We start from the raw sequence: 18,314 nt of genomic DNA on the forward strand, positions 1-18,314 counted from the left end.
TACCGTAATACTTTGTGACTACGCTTTGATGTTTATGTTTAGTTTTTAATAAATAATGATAAATGGTGATATGTTTTATATAGTATTATATACGTTTTTCTAAGGTAGGTATATTAATCCATTTGATAATATAAAAATAAACCTGTTAAATGTAAATGTTTGGTCAAATGTAGTTGCGCTCTTTAAGTTCGTTACGGTATGAGGTGCGGGGGCGAAGTGATAGCCTCTATTCTTACTAGCAGTTGTTGAGCTTTAAGTTTTTCTGTTACGTTTTAGACTTGTTGGTTCAACTGTTTGTTGTTTTATTTTCTTCCACGATATGTTTTTCGATTTAAGGAACAAGTGCGAAAGTACTGGTGGGACTTGAACTTGCACGACGTTTCGTCAACGGGGTCTGTCTGACACAGTGATTAAGACTGGGGTAAGCATTTTTTTATTGCATAGGCAACACCTATTGCCTACAATTAAACTGGATTTGGACGATTCTGTCACCCTAGCTAGGATATGATGGCGTGAGATTTGCTCAATAGTGCCTAGGCCTAATATACATTTAATGGGTGGCATTTGCTACGGTTTCATTCGTTGTCTCTGCCATAACTTCACAACGCGCTCAGTTATATTGTAGTTTAATTGAATTCGCAGGATTATTGCCAAATACACATTTGACCTAATTTGAATATTTCATACTCAGACCATGCCTTTCAAATTATTTTTTTACTTGAGTAATTTAGGCTACACACATGTTTGATTCGGTAATTAATGTATTATAGTTTTACATTTATCTGGACTACTAGCCTATTCGCAGAGAAAGGCTTGGGGGCCTGTTTTGTCAACGTAATTCAGTATGCATGTATCACAAAATCAGCACAATTTCCCCGCAATACTTTACACAAGCACACTTAGGTTTATCGTGAATACAGTTACAGTGGTGCACCATTGAGAGCTCGCCAAATGTTGTATACATGCAGAGTAGAACAAGTTACTGAAGTTACTGTATAACAGCAATAATAATAAGAGGTCATAATGATGATGATCATCAATATCATCGTCATCATCATTATCATCATCATATCATAATTGTTTGTAGGTTTTGAGGTTTAGCCTAGAAAAAAATGGGGCACAAGCAGTAATACTTTTGGGGGGAAATCTTCAACATGTGATCTAATGACCTGGCTTTCATTTTGATGTTTGAAAATATTCAAACGTTGTAGTGATAAAGGGTTTATCTCAGGCTGCCTGTCAATAAACAAGCTTGTTGTGGAATGAGAACTGATCCGCAAAGTCCAACTTGTTCACAGTTCATCAGGTCGAAAAAATGTGTTATGACAATGTTCTGTGTGTGTCTGAATTCATCTATACATCCATTCATCCACTCTCTCTACTCAGTAATTTATTGATATTCATTTTTAAAAATGAATTAATGTATTTTTAATTGCACCTGTTAAGGAGATTCATCTGAATCCGTTTAACAAACGGATGATTTTTCAGTTCAGGAATGAATATCTATTTGGTTTCTGAATTGACTACATTTAAATGGAATTGACCCCAACACTTTTACTGTGCATCAATTTACTCTATCTGCCTTCCTATCTGAGAGTATTTTGTCTCTTATCATTGTTTGTTTATATCACAGGAGAGGTCGAGAGGCAGAGTCACATTGTTGGTGTTACACCAATCAGAGGCAAGGCAGAGGTCATGGGCATGTCTGGAGGCAGGACACGCCCTAAGTGGCAGAGATGATGGTCTCTACCTGCTGCACCACCTGGGCCAAACTCTCTCTCTGGTCAGATTACCAACTCACATCTTATGATGATCCCATTGTCTCATTTTCTCTCATCTCCTTCCATTCTCATCTTCTCCAGCTTTCATCTTCTCCAAATCTCATTTTCCTCGTCCTTGGCCAAAACAACCCATAGCCCCTTCCCAGCATGGTGGCTGGTGGCACTTTAAATCGGAGGACAGGCTCCTAATAATGGCTGGAACAGAATCAATTGAATGGTATTATCAAACACATGGTTTCCATGTGTTTGATACCATTCCATTCACTCAGTTCCAGCCATTATTAGGAGCTGTCTTCCCCTCACCATCCTCCTCTGCCCCTTCCCCCAACTAGCACCTTCCACTTTTATGTGTTTGCAGATCTGAAGGAGTCAGACAGGTATAGCAATATAGAGGAAGCTCCCCTGGGTCTATTGGATGGCTAGGTGTAGGAAACATCATCATTTTGTTTGTACGCCTATTCATCTCCATTTTGTCAGAGCCCATCGTTTCTCTCACACACACACACTCACACACACAATTCACACATCTCTAGGATAAAAGGTTCCCTTGTACCAGTGTAACAGTATAACTTTAGACCGTCCCCTCGCCCATACCCGGGCGCGGAACAGGGACCCTCTGCACACATCAACAACAGTCACCCACGAAGCATCGTTACCCATCGCTCCACAAAAGCCACGGCCCTTGCAGAGCAAGGGGAACTACTTCAAGGTCTCAGAGCAAGTGACGTCACCGCTAACTAAGCTAGCTGTTTCACATCTGTTACACCAGCAACAACAAAAAAGGTTCTGGCCATGATATTTATTACATTTCCAATTACTTGTGGTCACCAACTGGTCGATCACGATCGACTGGTCGATCTCCAATGAAATGCTCATTTACAGTAGCTGTGCCTCACAAGTAATACAACAAATGATCTATTACCAGTATGATCGTATAATTTAAATGGTATATCATTTCTAAATGGTCTGAGAAGAACAATATTCCCAGGACAATTCAAGCATAGTCAATATGCCGTTTTAATTGGTTAATGTTGCATAGGCTTACGATTTTTAAGTAACTTTTAGAAAAATCTGAGCAGTAGATCTCGGCATGCGTTTTGACTCAGAAAGTAATCTTGACCCAGAAAAGGTTGGTGACCACTGTTCTATAGCATAGACCCTAGGGCAGTGGTCACCAACCGGTCTATCGTGATTGACTGGTTGATCTCCAAGCCATTCCTAGTTAATCACCAAAAATGTCTGTAAAAAAAACAACAATAAAGCCTCCCTCCCCTCAGACTGACCATCAGATGCTCACTTAGCGGTGTCTCACAAGTAATACAACAAATTATCTATTACCAATGTAATTTAAAATATAATTTAAAAATTGTCTGAGAAGAACAACATTGTCAGGGCAATTCTAGCATAGCCAATATGCAGTGAAAATGCAGTAGGCCTTTAGCCTACTGCACAAACCTCATTGCTACATAACTGTTTTTATTTGGTTAATGTTGCATAGGCTTAAGTTATGTGTATATTTAATATTTAATTTGTTATATTTTTGCTTTTACACCAATTTCGTGGTATCCAATTGGAGGTACAGTCTTGTCTCATTGCTGCAACTCCCATACAGACTCGGGAGAGGCGAAGGTCAAGAGCCATGCGTCCTCCGAAACACAACCCAACCAAACCTCAGTGCTTCTTGACACAATGCCCACTTAACCCAGAAGCCAGCCACACCAATGTGTTGGAGGACACACTGTACACCTGGCAACCGTATCACTGTGCATGCACCCAGCCCTCCACAGGAGTTGAAAGAGAGCAATGGAAGAAGGACATCTCTGCCGGACAAACCCTACCTAACCCAGACAATGCTGGGCCAATTCTGCGCCGCCCTATGGGTCTCCCGGTCGCATGGGTCTCCTGTTCTCAAACCAGGATCTCTAGTGGCACAGCTAGCAACTGTGATGCAGTGCCTTAGACCACCACTGTGCCACTCGGGAGGCCACCAAAGTCATGTTTAAAGAAAATCTGAGCAGTAGATCTCTGCTTGCATTTTGACTCAGAAAGTGATCTTGACTCAGAAACGGTTGGTGCCACTGCTCTATAGCATATACCCTAAGGCATTCCTAGTCGATCTCCAAACATTTCTGTAAAAAACCCAATGATAAAGCCTTGCATTCCTATTAGTTTTATTCGTTTCATGCTGTTGCCGTTAGGTGCACTTGATTCAGCAGCCCTAGTGCCGGGAAGGCAAAGTGTTCCCATTTGTAACTATTTAATGTTTCGGAAGGTAGAACTTGGATTATGTCCAGTACTATGGGGATTTTCCAGTACCTAGACTGTTCTCCCAGAAGTAGTGAGCAGAATCAACATAGGATTAATTAGTAGACATGTGTAAGCAGAATAAAGGCTGAGCCCAGGTGAATGTACAGAGCTGGATCAACATAGAGTTAACCCTTAGACATGTAAAAACAAAATGTAACCAGAATCCAATAGAGTGTACAAGGCTGGATCAACATGGAGTTAATCACTAGACATGTAAAAACAGAACGTAAGCAGAAATGTGTACCTTAGTTAAGTAATACAGGCATCACAAGCCATGTATCTGTAATAAGAAGAAATGTACTATCAGATAATGTACTATGTACGAGCATGAATAAGTCAGAAGTGGGTGTGGACAAGCCAGATGCGAGACAGGAAGATAATAGTGGCGAAAAGCCAAGGGGTGTTAATAATTTACAAAAAGAGGAGTGACCATGTATGTTATGTAAGGGTAAAACTGTATAAAAACAGAGTGCTGAGACTAGAGAGGTCAGTTGTTCCATGGAATTGCTCGGCTCCTGTTACTTTTGTAATAAAGTCTATTTGAAATCACGAGTTCCGGTATCTGATAAATATTTGGACGAATATTTCCACGACAAACTCTGCCTACCCGGCAGGCCATAGAGAACAAATCAAGTGCAACAATATGCCTACCGCTGGCCAATCCAGATAGCTCAGATAACTGTCTGCACACTTTCCTCATGCTGTTTTTATGAGTAAGCTCATGTTTAAGTTGTTATTCAGCACTGTCAACACTTTGTTCAACAGTTTTCTAAGCCATAAAATGTGTGTTTTTCCTACTTCCACTCACGCTACAACCAGCACTGCAGCTGTAATTTATGAGTATAACAAAGTGTTTCGATAAGCTTGCGATGTTATTATTTGCGACTTGTGTCTTTTTTAATATAGAGGAATATTGCAACATTAATTGGTGCATGAGGCAGAAATAATGCATTGCGACTTAAGTTTCACCATCAGCTAAAATACTGTGTCCCCTTTTCTCAGTGGAGGGAGGGAGAGAGGAGGGACGATGAGTCGGGAGAGAGGAGGGACGATGAGTCAGGTGAGAGGCAGCCTCACCGCTGCTCCCTCCCCTCAGACTGACCATCAGATGCAGGCCATCCCTTACCATCTGGCAAACAGTTGTGGCAAAACTTTGGCCAATTTGTCGCAAATTTGCGGAAAGCTCATATTTTCCCATACAAATTAGTTTTATGGCACTGGCCAAACACATCATTGGCTTAATTCAACCCAGTTGGGCTGGGTTGTGCTTCTAACCCAGCACCTTGAGTAGAACACTTGATCCAGCTGCTGGGTAAATTAGACTATATTGTTGGGTTAAAACAACCCAGTGTGTTGGGTGGTGACGTAAACACAGCACATTGGGTTGGGGGATTGACCCAGCAGCTGGGTAATTTTTTATTTTCAGTGTAAGCCTAATTTCACTTTTGCTTATATATTTTTGTGTTCCCTACCATCCCACCCCCTCCCTTCCCTACACAATCAAGATACAATATTGAATTTATTATAATTTATTTGCATTGCCTGCATGAACTTCAGCTGAACTTGATGTGGACATCACTGGGGCCGAGCTCCCTGTCATCCAGGACCTCTATAGGAAGTGGTTTCAGAGCAAGGCCCAACATTTTTTCAAAGACTCCAGCCACCCAAGCCATAAACTGTTCTCTCTTCTACAGCATGGCAAGCGGTACCTGACCACCAGTCTGGAACCAACAGGACCCTGAACAGCTTCTACCCCAAATCCATAACTGCTAAACAAGGCTGCTAAATCAAATGGCTACCCGGACTACCTGCATTGACCCTTTTTTGCACTGACTATGCACACACACTGACACCCCAACACAAACACTACATCAAATCAAGTCAAATGTATTTATATAGCCCTTCGTACATCAGCTGATATCTCAAAGTGCTGTACAGAAACCCAGCCTAAAACCCCAAACAGCAAGCAATGCAGGTGTAGAAGCACGTGGCTAGGAAAAAATCCCTAGAAAGGCCAAAACCTAGGAAGAAACTTAGAGAGGAACCAGGCTATGTGGGGTGGCCAGTCCTCTTCTGGCTGTGCCGGGTGGAGATTATAACAGAACATGGCCAAGATGTTCAAATGTTCATAAATGACCAGCATGGTCAAATAATAATAATCACAGGCAGAACATTTGAAACTGGAGCAGCAGCACAGCCAGGTACAATGGGGACAGCAAGGAGTCATCATGCCAGGTAGTCCTGAGGCATGGTCCTAAAGGCTCAGGTCCTCCGAGAGAGAAAAAGAAAGAGAGAATTAGAGAGAGCATACTTAAATTCACACAGGACACCGGATAGGACAGGAGAAGTACTCATAAACTACTGCAGCATAAATATTGGAGGCTGAGACAGGAGGGGTCAGGAGACACGGTGTCCCCATCCGATGATTCCCCCGGACAGGGCCAAACAGGAAGGATATAACCCCATCCACTTTGCCAAAGCACAGCCCCCACACCACTAGAGGGATATCTTCAACCACCAACTTACCATCCTGAGATAAGGCCGAGTATAGCCCACAAAGATCTCCGCCATGGCACAACCCAAGAGGGGTCGCCAACCCAGACATGAAGATCACATCAGTGACTCAACCCACTCAAGTGATGCACCCCTCCTAGGGAGGGCATGAAAGAGCACCAGTAAGCCAGTGACTCCGCCCCTGTAATTGGGTTAGAGGCAGAGAATCCTAGTGGAAAGAGGGGAACCGGCCAGGCAGAGACAGCAAAGGCGGTTCGTTGCTCCAGTGCCTTTCCGTTCACCTTCACGCTCCTGGGCCAGACTACACTCAATCATATGGCCCACTGTAGAAATGAGTCTTCAGTAAAGACTTAAAGGTTGAGACCGAGTTTGCGTCTCTCACATGGGTAGGCAGACCATTCCATAAAAATGGAGCTCTATAGGAGAAAGCTCTGCCTCCAGCTGTTTGCTTAGAAATTCTAGGGACAATTAGGAGGGCTGCGTCTTGTGATCGTAGCATACGTGTAGGTATGTACGCCAGGACCAAATCAGAGAGATAGGTAGGAGCAAGCCCATGTAAAAGTAGAGCATTGCAGTAGTCTAACCTAGAAGTAACAAAAGCATGGATAAATTTTTCTGCATCAGTTTTGGGCAGAAAGTTTCTGATTTTTGCAATGTTACTTAGATGGAAAAAAGCTGTCCTTGAAACAGTCTTGATATGTTCGTTAAAAGAGAGATCAGGGTCCAGAGTAACGCCGAGGTCCTTCACAGTTTTATTTGAGACAACTGTACAAACATTAAGACTAATTGTCAGATTCAACAGAAGATATCTTTGTTTCTTGGGACCTAGAACAAGCATCTCTGTTTTGTCCGAGTTTAAAAGTAGAAAGTTTGCAGCCATCCACTTCCTTATGTCTGAAACACAGGCTTCTAGCGAGGGCAATTTTGGGGCTTCACCATGTTTCATTGAAATGTACAGCTGTGTGTCATCCGCATAGCAGTGAAAGTTAACATTATGTTTTTGAATGACATCCCCAATAGGTAAAATATATAGTGAAAACAATAGTGGTCCTAAAACGGAACCTTGAGAAACACCGAAATGTACAGTTGATTTGTCAGAGGACAAGCCATTCACAGAGACAAACTGATCTTTCTGACAGACAAGATCTAAACCAGGCCAGAACTTGTCCGTGTAGACCAATTTGGGTTTCCAATCTCTCCAAAAGAATGTGGTGATCGATGGTATCAAAAGCAGCACTAAGGTCTAGGAGCACGAGGACAGATGCAGAGCCTCGGTCTGATGCCATTAAATGGTAATTTACCACCTTCACAAGTGCAGTCTCAGTGCTATGATGGGGTCTAAAACCAGACTGAAGCATTTCGTATACATTGTTTGTCTTCAGGAAGGCAGTGAGTTTTGCGCAACAGCCTTTTCTAAAAATTTTGAGAGGAATGGAAGATTCGATATAGGCCAATAGTTTTTTATATTTTCTGGGTCAAGGTTTGGCTTTTTCAAGAGAGTATTTATTACTGCCACTTTTAGTGAGTTTGGTACACATCCGGTGGATAGAGAGCTGTTTATTATGTTCAACATAGGAGGGCCAAGCACAGGAAGCAGCTCTTTCAGTAGTTTAGTTGGAATAGGGTCCAGTATGCAGCTTGAAGGTTTAAGAGGCCATGATTATTTTCATCATTGTGTCAAGAGATATAGTACTAAAACATGTGAGTGTCTCTTGATCCTAGGTCCTGGCAGAGTTGTGCAGACTCAGAACAACTGAGCTTTGAAGGAATACGCAGATTTAAAGAGGAGTCCGTAATTTGCTTTCTAATAATCATGATCTTTTCCTCAAAGAAGTTCATGAATTTATTACTGCTAAAGTGAAAGCCATCCTCACTTGGGGAATGCTGCTTTTTAGTTAGCTTTGCGACAGTATCAAAAATAAATTGTGGATTGTTCTTATTTTCCTCAATTAAGTTGGAAAAATAGGATGATCGAGCAGCAGTAAGGGCTCTTCGATATTGCACGGTACTGTCTTTCCAAGCTAGTCGGAAGACTTCCAGTTTGGTGTGGCGCAATTTCCTTTCCAATTTTCTGGAAGCTTGCTTCAGAGCTCGGGTATTTTCTGTATACCAGGGAGCTAGTTTCTTATGATAAATGTTTTTAGTTTTTAGGGGAGCAACTGCATCTAGGGTATTGTGCAAGGTTAAATTGAGTTCCTCGGATAGGTGGTTAACTGATTTTTGTCCTCTGACGTCCTTGGGTAGGCAGAGGGAGTCTGGAAGGGCATCAAGGAATCTTTGTGTTGTCTGTGACTTTTGATGCTCCTTGGTTGGGGTCTGAGCAGGTTATTTGTTGCAATTGCAAATGTAATAAAATGGGGGTCCGATAGTCCAGGATTATGAAGAAAAACATTAAAATCCACAACATTTATTCCATGGGACAAAACTAGGTCCAGAGTATGACTGTGACAGGGAGTCGGTCCAGAGACATGTTGGACAAAACCCACCGAGTTGATGATGGCTCCGAAAGCCTTTTGGAGTGGGTCTGTGGACTTTTCCATGTGAATATTAAAGTTACCAAATATTTGAATATTATCTACTATGACTACAAGGTCCGATAGGAATTCAGTGAACTCAATGTGGAACGCTGTATATGGCCCAGGAGGCCTGTAAACAGTAGCTATAAAAAGTGATTGAGTAGGCTGCATAGATTTCATGACTAGAAGCTCAAAAGATGAAAACGCCTTTTCTTTTTTTGTAAATTGAAATTTGCTCTCGTAAATGTTAGCAACACCTCCGCCTTTGCGGGATGCACGGGGGATATGGTCACTAGTGTAACCAGGAGGTGAGGCCTCATTAAACACAGTAAATTCATCAGGCTTAAGCCATGTTTCAGTCAGGCCAATCACATCAAGATTATGATCAGTGATTAATTCTTTGACTATAATTGCATTTGAAGTAAGGGATCTAACATTAAGTAGCCCTATTTTGAGATGTGAGGTATCACAATCTCTTTCAATAATGACAGGAATGGAGGAGGTCTTTATCCTAGTGAGATTGCTGAGGCGAACACCGCTATGTTAAGTTTTGCCCAACCCAGGTCGAGGCACAGACACAGTCTCAATGGGGATAGCTGAGCTCACTACTCTGACTGTGCTACTGGCAGACTCCACTAAGCTGGCAGGCTGGCTAACAGCCTGCTGCCTGGCCTGCACACTATTTCATTGTGGAGCTAGAGGAGTTAGAGCCCCGTCTATGTTGGTAGATAAGATGAGAGCACCCCTCCAGCTAGGATGGAGTCCGTCACTCCTCAGCAGGCCAGGCTTGGTCCTGTTTGTGCGTGAGTCCCAGAAAGAGGGCCAATTACCTACAAATTCTATCTTTTGGGAGGGGCAGAAACAGTTTTCAACCAGCGATTGAGTTGTGAGATTCTGCTGTGGAGCTCATCACCCCCCCCCCCCCCCCCCAACTGGGAGGGGGCCAGAGATAATTACTCGATGCCGACACATCTTTCTAGCTGATTTACACGCTGAAGCTATGTTGCACTTGGTGAACTCTGACTGTTTCATCCTAACATCGTTGGTGTCGACGTGGATAACAATATCTCTATACTCTCTACACTCGCCAGTTTTAGCTTTAGCCAGCACCATCTTCAGATTAGCCTTAACGTCGGTAGCCCTGCCCCCTGGTAAACAGTGTGTGATCGCTGGATGATTCGTTTTAAGTCAAATACTGCGGGTAATGGAGTCGCCAATGACTAGGGTTTTCAATTTGTCAGAGCTAATGGTGGGAAGCTTAGGCATCTCAGACCCCATAACAAGAGGAGTAGAGACAAGAAAAGGCTCGGCCTCAGACAACGGCTCCCTGCTTAATGGGGAAAACCGGTTGAAAGTTTCTGTCGGCTGAATGAGCGACACCGGTTGAGCATTCCTACAGCATTTCCCTACAGAAACCATGAGAAAGTTGTCCGGCTGCGGGGACCGTGCGAGGGGATTTATACTAACGTTACAATCTGTACTTACTGGTGGCACAGACACGGTTTCATCCTTTCCTACACTGAAATTACCCTTGCCTAACGATTGCGTGTGAAGCTGGGCTTGCAACACATATCTTCGCCGTAAGGCGATCGTTCTCCTGTAGATTATGAGTACAGCGACTGCAATTAGAAGGCATCATGTTAATGTTACTACTTAGCTTCGGCTGTTGGAGGTCCTCACGAACCACGTCCAGATAAAGCGTCCGGAGTGAAAAAGTTTAATGAAAAAAAGAGTTGAGTGAGGGAAAAACCAAAAATATAAACGTAATTAAAAAGTAAAAACCGTAAAGTTGTCAGATAGCAAAGTAAGGTTGGCAACAAAACACACAAAGCGCACAGCAACACATAAACAAGTCTGCAAGTTGTGACCGGAAATGCAGACTGTCGAAGTAACAATGTTTATTACAGCAACAGGGCAGGCAAGCGACAGGTCAAGGCAGGCAGCGGTCGATAACCAGAGTAGTGGGGGAAAGGTACAGGACAGCAGGCATGCTCAGGGTCAGGTCAGGCAGAGGTGGGGCAAAGGTACAGGATGGCAAGACAGGCTCAGGGTCGGGTCAGGCAGATGGCGGTAATTCAGAGGTGGGGAAAAGGTACAGGATGGCAGGCAGGCTCAGGAGCAAGTAGAGTGGTCAGGCAGGCTGGCTCAGAGACGGGACAGGCAAGGGTCAAAACCAGGAGGGTGAGAAAAAGAGAGACTAAGGAAAAGCAGGTGCTGAGACAAAAAAACGCTGGTTGAATTGACAAACAAGACGAACTGGCAACAGACAAACAGAGAACACAGGTATAAATAAACAGGGGATAATGGGGAAGATGGGCGACACCTGGAGGGGGGTAGAGACAATCACAAAGACAGGTGAAACAGATCAGGGTGTGACAAAAAGTGTGAAATAACACATATGGAATCATTTAATAACCAACAAAAATATAAATATATTTTATATTTGAGATTGTTCAAATAGCCATCCTTTGCCTTGATGACAGCTTTGAACACTCTTGGTATTCTCTCAACAGGCTTCACCCGGAATGATTTTCCAATAGTCTTGAAGGAGTTCTCACATATGCTGAGCACTTGTTGGCTGCTTTTCCTTCACTCTGCGGTCGGACTCATCCCAAACCATCTCAATTTGGTTGAGGTCGGGGGATTGTGGAGGCCAGGTCATCTGATGCAGCACTCCATCACTCTCCTTCTTGGTAAAATACCTGGAGGTGTGTTGGGTCATTGCACTGTTGAAAACAAAGTCCCACTAAGCCCAAACCAGATGGGATGGTGTATTTCTGTAGAATGCTGTGGTATCCATGCTGGTTAAGTATGCCTTGAATTCTAAATAAACCACAGACAGTGTCACCAGCAAAGCACCCCCACAGCATAACACCTCCTCCATGCTTTACGTTGGGAAATACTCATGCGGAGATCATCCGTTCATCCACACCACGTCTAACAAAGACAAGACGGTTGGAACCAAAAATCTCCAATTTGGACTCCAGACCAAAGGACGCATTTCCAATGGTCTAATGTCAATTGCTCCTGTTTCTTGGCCCAAGCAAGTCTCTTCTTATTATTGGTGTCCTTTAGTAGTGGTTTCTTTGCAGCAATTTGACCATGAAGGTCTGATTCATGCAGTCTCCCCTGAACAGTTGATGTTGAGATGCGTCTGTTACTTGAACTCTGTGAAGCATTCATTTGGGCTGCAATTTCTGAGGCTAGTAACTCTAATGAACTTATCCTCTGCAGCAGAGGTACCTCTGGGTCTTCCATTTCTGTGGCGGTCCTCATGAGAGCCAGTTTCATCATAGCGCTTGATGGGTTTTGCGACTGCACTTGAAGAAACTTTCAAAGTTCTTGACATTTTACTGATTGAAGTAATGTAATGGACTGTCGTTTCTCCTTGCCTATTTGAGCTGTTCTTGCCATAATATGAACTTGGTCTTTAACCAAATAGGGCTATCTTCTGTATACCCCCTGCCTTGTCACAACACAACTGACACAATTAACTTCTAAGAAGGCACACCAGATAATTTAAATGCATTCCTGGTGACTACTCCATGAATTTGGTTGCGAGAATGCCAAGAGTGTGAAGAATCTCACATATGAAACATATTTTGATTTGTTTAACACTTTTTTGGTAGCTACGTGATTTCTTGTGTTATTTAATAAGTTTGATGTCTTCACTATTATTCTACAATTTAGAAAATATATATTTTTTAAATTAAGAAAAACCCTTGAATGAGTAGGTGTTCTAAAACTTTTGACTGGTAGTGTAAGTGTGTACGCAAATCATTAGGTAGCTATCTACCTACTACATTAATTGTACAAAAATATAATAGCTAGCTGAGCGCTAGCCTGTCAGTGGCGCTGACAGATTGAAACTGGTATCAACAAAATGCATTTCACTCTATCCCATACAACATGACATTGCTATCTGAGCATCATTTAGCTAATAACATGTTAACGTTTATTAGGAAGTTGAATTATTACGTTAGACACTCACCGGCCAACTTTGTTAGGTAGCTAGCTAGATATCTTGGTTTCCATTTTCCAATAGATGTTTCTAATTGTCCTGATTGGTCATCATTGGTTACTGGTCTTGGAACTTGTTGCCAAGGTTTGCCACAGATTCAAATTGAATATTGAGAGAATTGTCTGCCAGAAAAAAACCTTTGGCTAACTGTTTATCACTAGTGGCAATAAATATTTTTGTTGCCAAAGATTTGTTGCAGATTCACCACTAGTGGAAAACATTTGCAAGCTTTTGTCAACATTTGGTGCCACACTATTTAGTTTTCAGCAAATTAACCACAAAGTTGCGGAAGTTTGATGCAACAAATTCATTTTTTAAGGATTCAGTCCAGTAAAAAAAAAAATAAGCAAATGATTATGCTCACTCAGCCGTGCTTCAAAAGTAATTCAACAAATTATTTATTACCAGTCTGATCATACACCTAAAATGTTTCAATATAATTTCAAAATGGTTTTAAAAGAACATTGGTAGGGCAATTCAAGTGTAGCCAATATGCAGTGATAATGTATTGGGCCTATAGCCTACTGCACAAACCTCATTACGACAGAACAGTTTTTAATGGGTAAAATTGCATAGGCTTACAATTTTTTTAAATCATGTTTAAAAAAAACATCTGAGTGGTAGATCTTGTCTTGCATTTTGATTAAGAAAGTTAAGACATTTCCTGAATAGGACATAATGTGTGGATTGCAGATGAAAGGGTCTAGCTTTTTGGGTGCTTTTATTCAAACCTGGATTCAAATACAGATAATTTGTAATACTCTATCTGGGCTTGATTGAGCCTGCGTGGTACAATGGAACCTATAGAATAGTCAAAAAGGTGAAACCCTGCCCATATGGCACTCCAAGTAGACAAGAGCAAATGCTACAAGATCTCAACTGGTTTTGAACCCATGTCTGCTTTTCTTTACTTCTGAAACCAACTGGTGCAAACACGGGCCCTACCTTTAATGTCTTATCTTCTACAGGTGGCTTGTGCTAATGGTTGTTGCTAGAGAGACCGTAATGGGGGTGAGTGAGTGGTTTCTCAGAAATATATCATAGGTTACGTTACCCAATGACACAGGGATACTTTAGGCCAGAGTGATAAAATACAGGTTAATGACTGTTTACTTGCTTTATGTGCTTTATCCTTTAAATTACAGTGATCGTTAACGTTCATTGATGTGCATGCTAACCTCACAATGTCACTGGATCTGTCCTGTTACTACTATATATGAAGTAGAAGGAAGTCTCATCATGCTTTGACCCTTTAACCTCCACTTCCTGTCGAGTGTTCAGCATTTGGTTCGGACCAGGCCTGTGTCCCAATAATATGTCCTTTCTCCTGAATTGCATAGCTACGGGAATTAGGGGTGCTGCTTCACCCCCTGAAAAATCTGAATAAAAAAAAACAATATTAATATCCTTTACTAATCCTGTATTAGAAGAACGATATAGCCGTTTGTAGCGTGGGCAAAAAATTCTAAGCACCCCCACACCCAAACATCTGCAGAATTGTACACTTGTTCACTTCCCATCATGGATTTTAGAGGAAATTACTGATTTCTGAAATAGACTGGAAACTCCTTCTAGCCGAGCGTTTCCCAAACTCGATCCTCGAACCCCAAGGGGTGCTCATTTACTTGTTTTGCCCTAACACTACACAGCTGATTTAAATGATCAAAGCTTGATGATTAGGAGATTATTTGAATCATATGTGTGGTGCTACGGCAAAAAACAAGGACGCAACTTTGGTTTTAGAAGTGAGGCATAATTTGTTTTTGTTTTTAAATCCAGTCAGATAAACACTCCAAACAGCCTACCGACTGCTCGGAGGCATCCGCATGGTCCTAAAGCACACCATTGCCTTGTTTTGTATCACATTCCAATGATAAAACTGGGGGGGACAAAAATACAATTTCAGAATGTAGGGAGGACATGTCCCCCTTGTCCCTGGCAAAAACACAAAATGTGCACCCCTTGGGGTCCCTAGGACCGAGTTTGGGAAACCCTGCTCTAGCCCATGCCTACACAAATCAAACGCTTTTACATTTGTGGGGAGAAGTGTACATGTGTACACCTCAGGGGAAAGGGACGCAGGGCTGCTCGGCACTCTGCTTTTCTCAATGCTCAATGCATTATGGTAATGTTGGGCCAAAAAGTTAGTTTCTCCCCCACCACAGCACTTTTTATTTTCTTAATTCGAACAGGGACTCGCCATTGAGACCAGGGTGTCTTTCACAAGGGAGCCCTGCACATACAACTGTCGAGATCAAGATGGTTCGTGCGAGGCTGTTGGCCATGTCGTTCATTGGTCTTTGGCCATTGTCATTCATTTGTCATTGGACATTGTCATTTGCCCAAGTAAAGTCACACTGTCGGGGTTGCATGCATGGGACAAATTGGTTGCCTTGGAGAGTTGGCATATTACATGAGATGTTGTTTTGTGTGTGTTTTGATGGTGTATCAGGGCAAAAGGGTGTATGAGTATTCATTAATTTTACACAAAACTACCCTAGATCTTTCCACCAATATCGCTGCATATCCAAGATCCATATCCAAGACGCTTAGATAGATTTGCAAGTACATGTTTGTGTGTGGCGTGTGTGCGTTAGATGGATACAGAACATTACTTCTGATCTTAGATAGAACGTCTCATGGATATGCATGCACATTCTTTTTTTGCATATGAAAACCAAGCAATGAGAGTTGGAGGCTAATCTTAAATCAAAAGGAGAGATAACTGCACCTCTGTCTGCATGCCTGGCCGGCGCTGGGTTTACATAACCCCACCGGAATGTGGTAACACCATCAACACAAACAAGATTGGGAAAAAATATCCATCCATCTCACAGGAGTCCCTCTAGGCATAACACAACAGTGCTTATAGCCTTCTCCTTCCATATACCTGCATTGAGTGTGTGTTTGTGTGTGTGCGTGTGACATGATTTGTGTCTGTGCAGAGGTCTGAGATCTGTAGCAGGTCAGTATTTCATGCTGGTTGTGTTAAGAGTGCATCCTGTTTCATCCTGTCCATTGTATTCTGATCAGAAAGGTTGAATGAGACAGAGAGCGAGAGAAAGAGAGAGATTGAGAGAGGAGAGGGGTGAAAGACTAGGGAGGGAGAGACAGGAGAGACTCCCCGATACTGCTTGAAACTCTTTCCCCATGGCTATTTTGTGTGGTTTCAGGTGTCAACATACCACTTGATGCAGATAAGATATGCGCCAAGACTAATCGCATGTCATTTTGCATTAATTCATTGTGATTGAACTTAATGAATTATTTCAAGAAATGGAGAACTCCAAAGTTGATCATTTTTACTACATGATGCCAATATCTGAAATGGACCAGTGTTGTGTGGTTAGTTACTGTAAGATTTTCATGCGGTAAGATTTAAAGTGTTCGTCTCTTTTAGAAGATGCCCACTTCTTTCCTACCAGTTTTGCACTATGTACTAAGAAAAATCCTTGAATTTATCAAAATGCAGCAGATCTAAAAACGTTGGATGCAGTCTCCATAGCCTACTTCGCTTTATCACAGGTGACAGGTTTATACTCATCACTGCATCTTTTATCCGAAGGTTGGATTGTCATCACTAAAGTCCCATAGATCACTTTATTACTCCCTTTTTGTTGTACTGTTGTATTGTTGGATTGTTGTGCTCAGGGGGTACCTTCAAAAATGAGACCCTGATTCTGGTTTGTGGCTGTACTTTGCATGTGACATGACCTGTGTCTGTGCACAGGTCTGAGATCTGTAGCAGGACAGTATTACAGGCTGGTTGTGTCTAGAGTGCATCCTGTTTCATCCTGTCCATTGTATTCTGATCAGAGTGGACGAATGAGAGGGAGAGCAAGAGAAAGTGAGAAACAGAGAGACAGAGTGAGAGTACGACAGATATAGACCTACAGCAGATCTATAGCAGCACCTAGATATTTTGCACAGATTCTGTCAGACCCTGGGCCCTGACAGTAAATCTAAGTAAGACTAAAAGAATGGTGTTACAAAAAAGATCCAGTTGCCAGAACCACAAATACAAATCATTGCTCTTTATGGTTGTGAGGTCTGGGGTCCACTCACCAACCAATAATTCACATAATGGGACAAACACCAAATTGATATTCTACATGCAGAATTCTCCAAAAATATCCACAGTGTGTAACGTAAAACACCAAATACAGCATGCAGAGCAGATTTAGGCCGATAACCGCTAATCAAAATCCAGAAAAGAGACGTTAAATTCTACAGCCATCTAAAAGGAAGCAACCTGGAGAAGAGCACCCTAAGCAAGCTGGTCCTAGGGCTCTGTTCACAAACACAAACAGACACCACAGAGCCCCAAGACACCAACACAATTAGACCCAACCAAATCATGAGAAAACAAAAAGATAATTACTTGACACATTGGAAAGAATTTACAAAACAACAGAGCAAACTACAATGCTATTTGGCCTTAAACAGAGAGTACACAGTGGCAGAATACATGACCACTGTGACTGACACAAAATTAAGGAAATCTTTGATGTACAGACTCAGTGAGCATAGCCTTGCTATTGAGAAAGACCGTAGGCAGACCTGGATCTCGAGAGAGAAGACAGGATATGTGCACACTGTCCACAAAATGAGGTGTAAACTGAGCTGCACTTCCTAACCTCCTGCCAAATGTATGACCATATTAGAGAAATATATTTTCCTCAGATTACACCCACAAAGAATACAAAAACAAATCCAATTTTGATAAACTCCTTTGTCTATTGGGTGAAATACCACAGTGTGAAATCACAGCATCAAGATTTGTGACCTATTGACACAAGAAAAGGGCAACCAGTGAAGAACAAACACCATTGTAAATACAATCTATATTTCTGTTTATTTATTTTCCCTTTTGTACTTTAACTATTTGCACATCATTACCACACTGTAGACATATGACATTTGAAATGTCTTTATTCTTTTGGAACTTTTGTGAGTGTAATGTTTACTGTAAATGTTTTATTGTTTATTTTACTTTTGTTTCTTATCTATTTCACTTGATCAGTCAATGTAAACATATGTTTCCCATGCCAATAAAGCCCCTTAAAATGAAATTCAAATTTAATTGAGACAGAGAGAGGAGAGGGGGTTGAGAGACTAGGGAGAGAGAGAGAGAAGAGAGAGTTACACATAGCGTGTTCTACTATAGTTTTGAGT

General features: G+C 42.0%; 1 long non-coding RNA gene across 1 annotated transcript; it reads left to right on the top strand.

Annotated features, from left to right (window-relative positions):
- The first annotated feature begins 193 nt into the window (after positions 1 to 193).
- On the top strand, positions 194 to 4,638 carry LOC149977464 (uncharacterized). Its single transcript, XR_016486684.1, has 2 exons — positions 194 to 421; positions 1,634 to 4,638. It is a non-coding gene; the product is annotated as an uncharacterized LOC149977464 (long non-coding RNA).
- Positions 4,639 to 18,314: the final 13,676 nt, after the last annotated feature.

This window comes from Oncorhynchus mykiss, chromosome 15 (genome assembly GCF_057628025.1).
Source record: "Oncorhynchus mykiss isolate SJ-2025 chromosome 15, ASM5762802v1, whole genome shotgun sequence".
Classification (NCBI taxonomy): domain Eukaryota; kingdom Metazoa; phylum Chordata; class Actinopteri; order Salmoniformes; family Salmonidae; genus Oncorhynchus; species Oncorhynchus mykiss.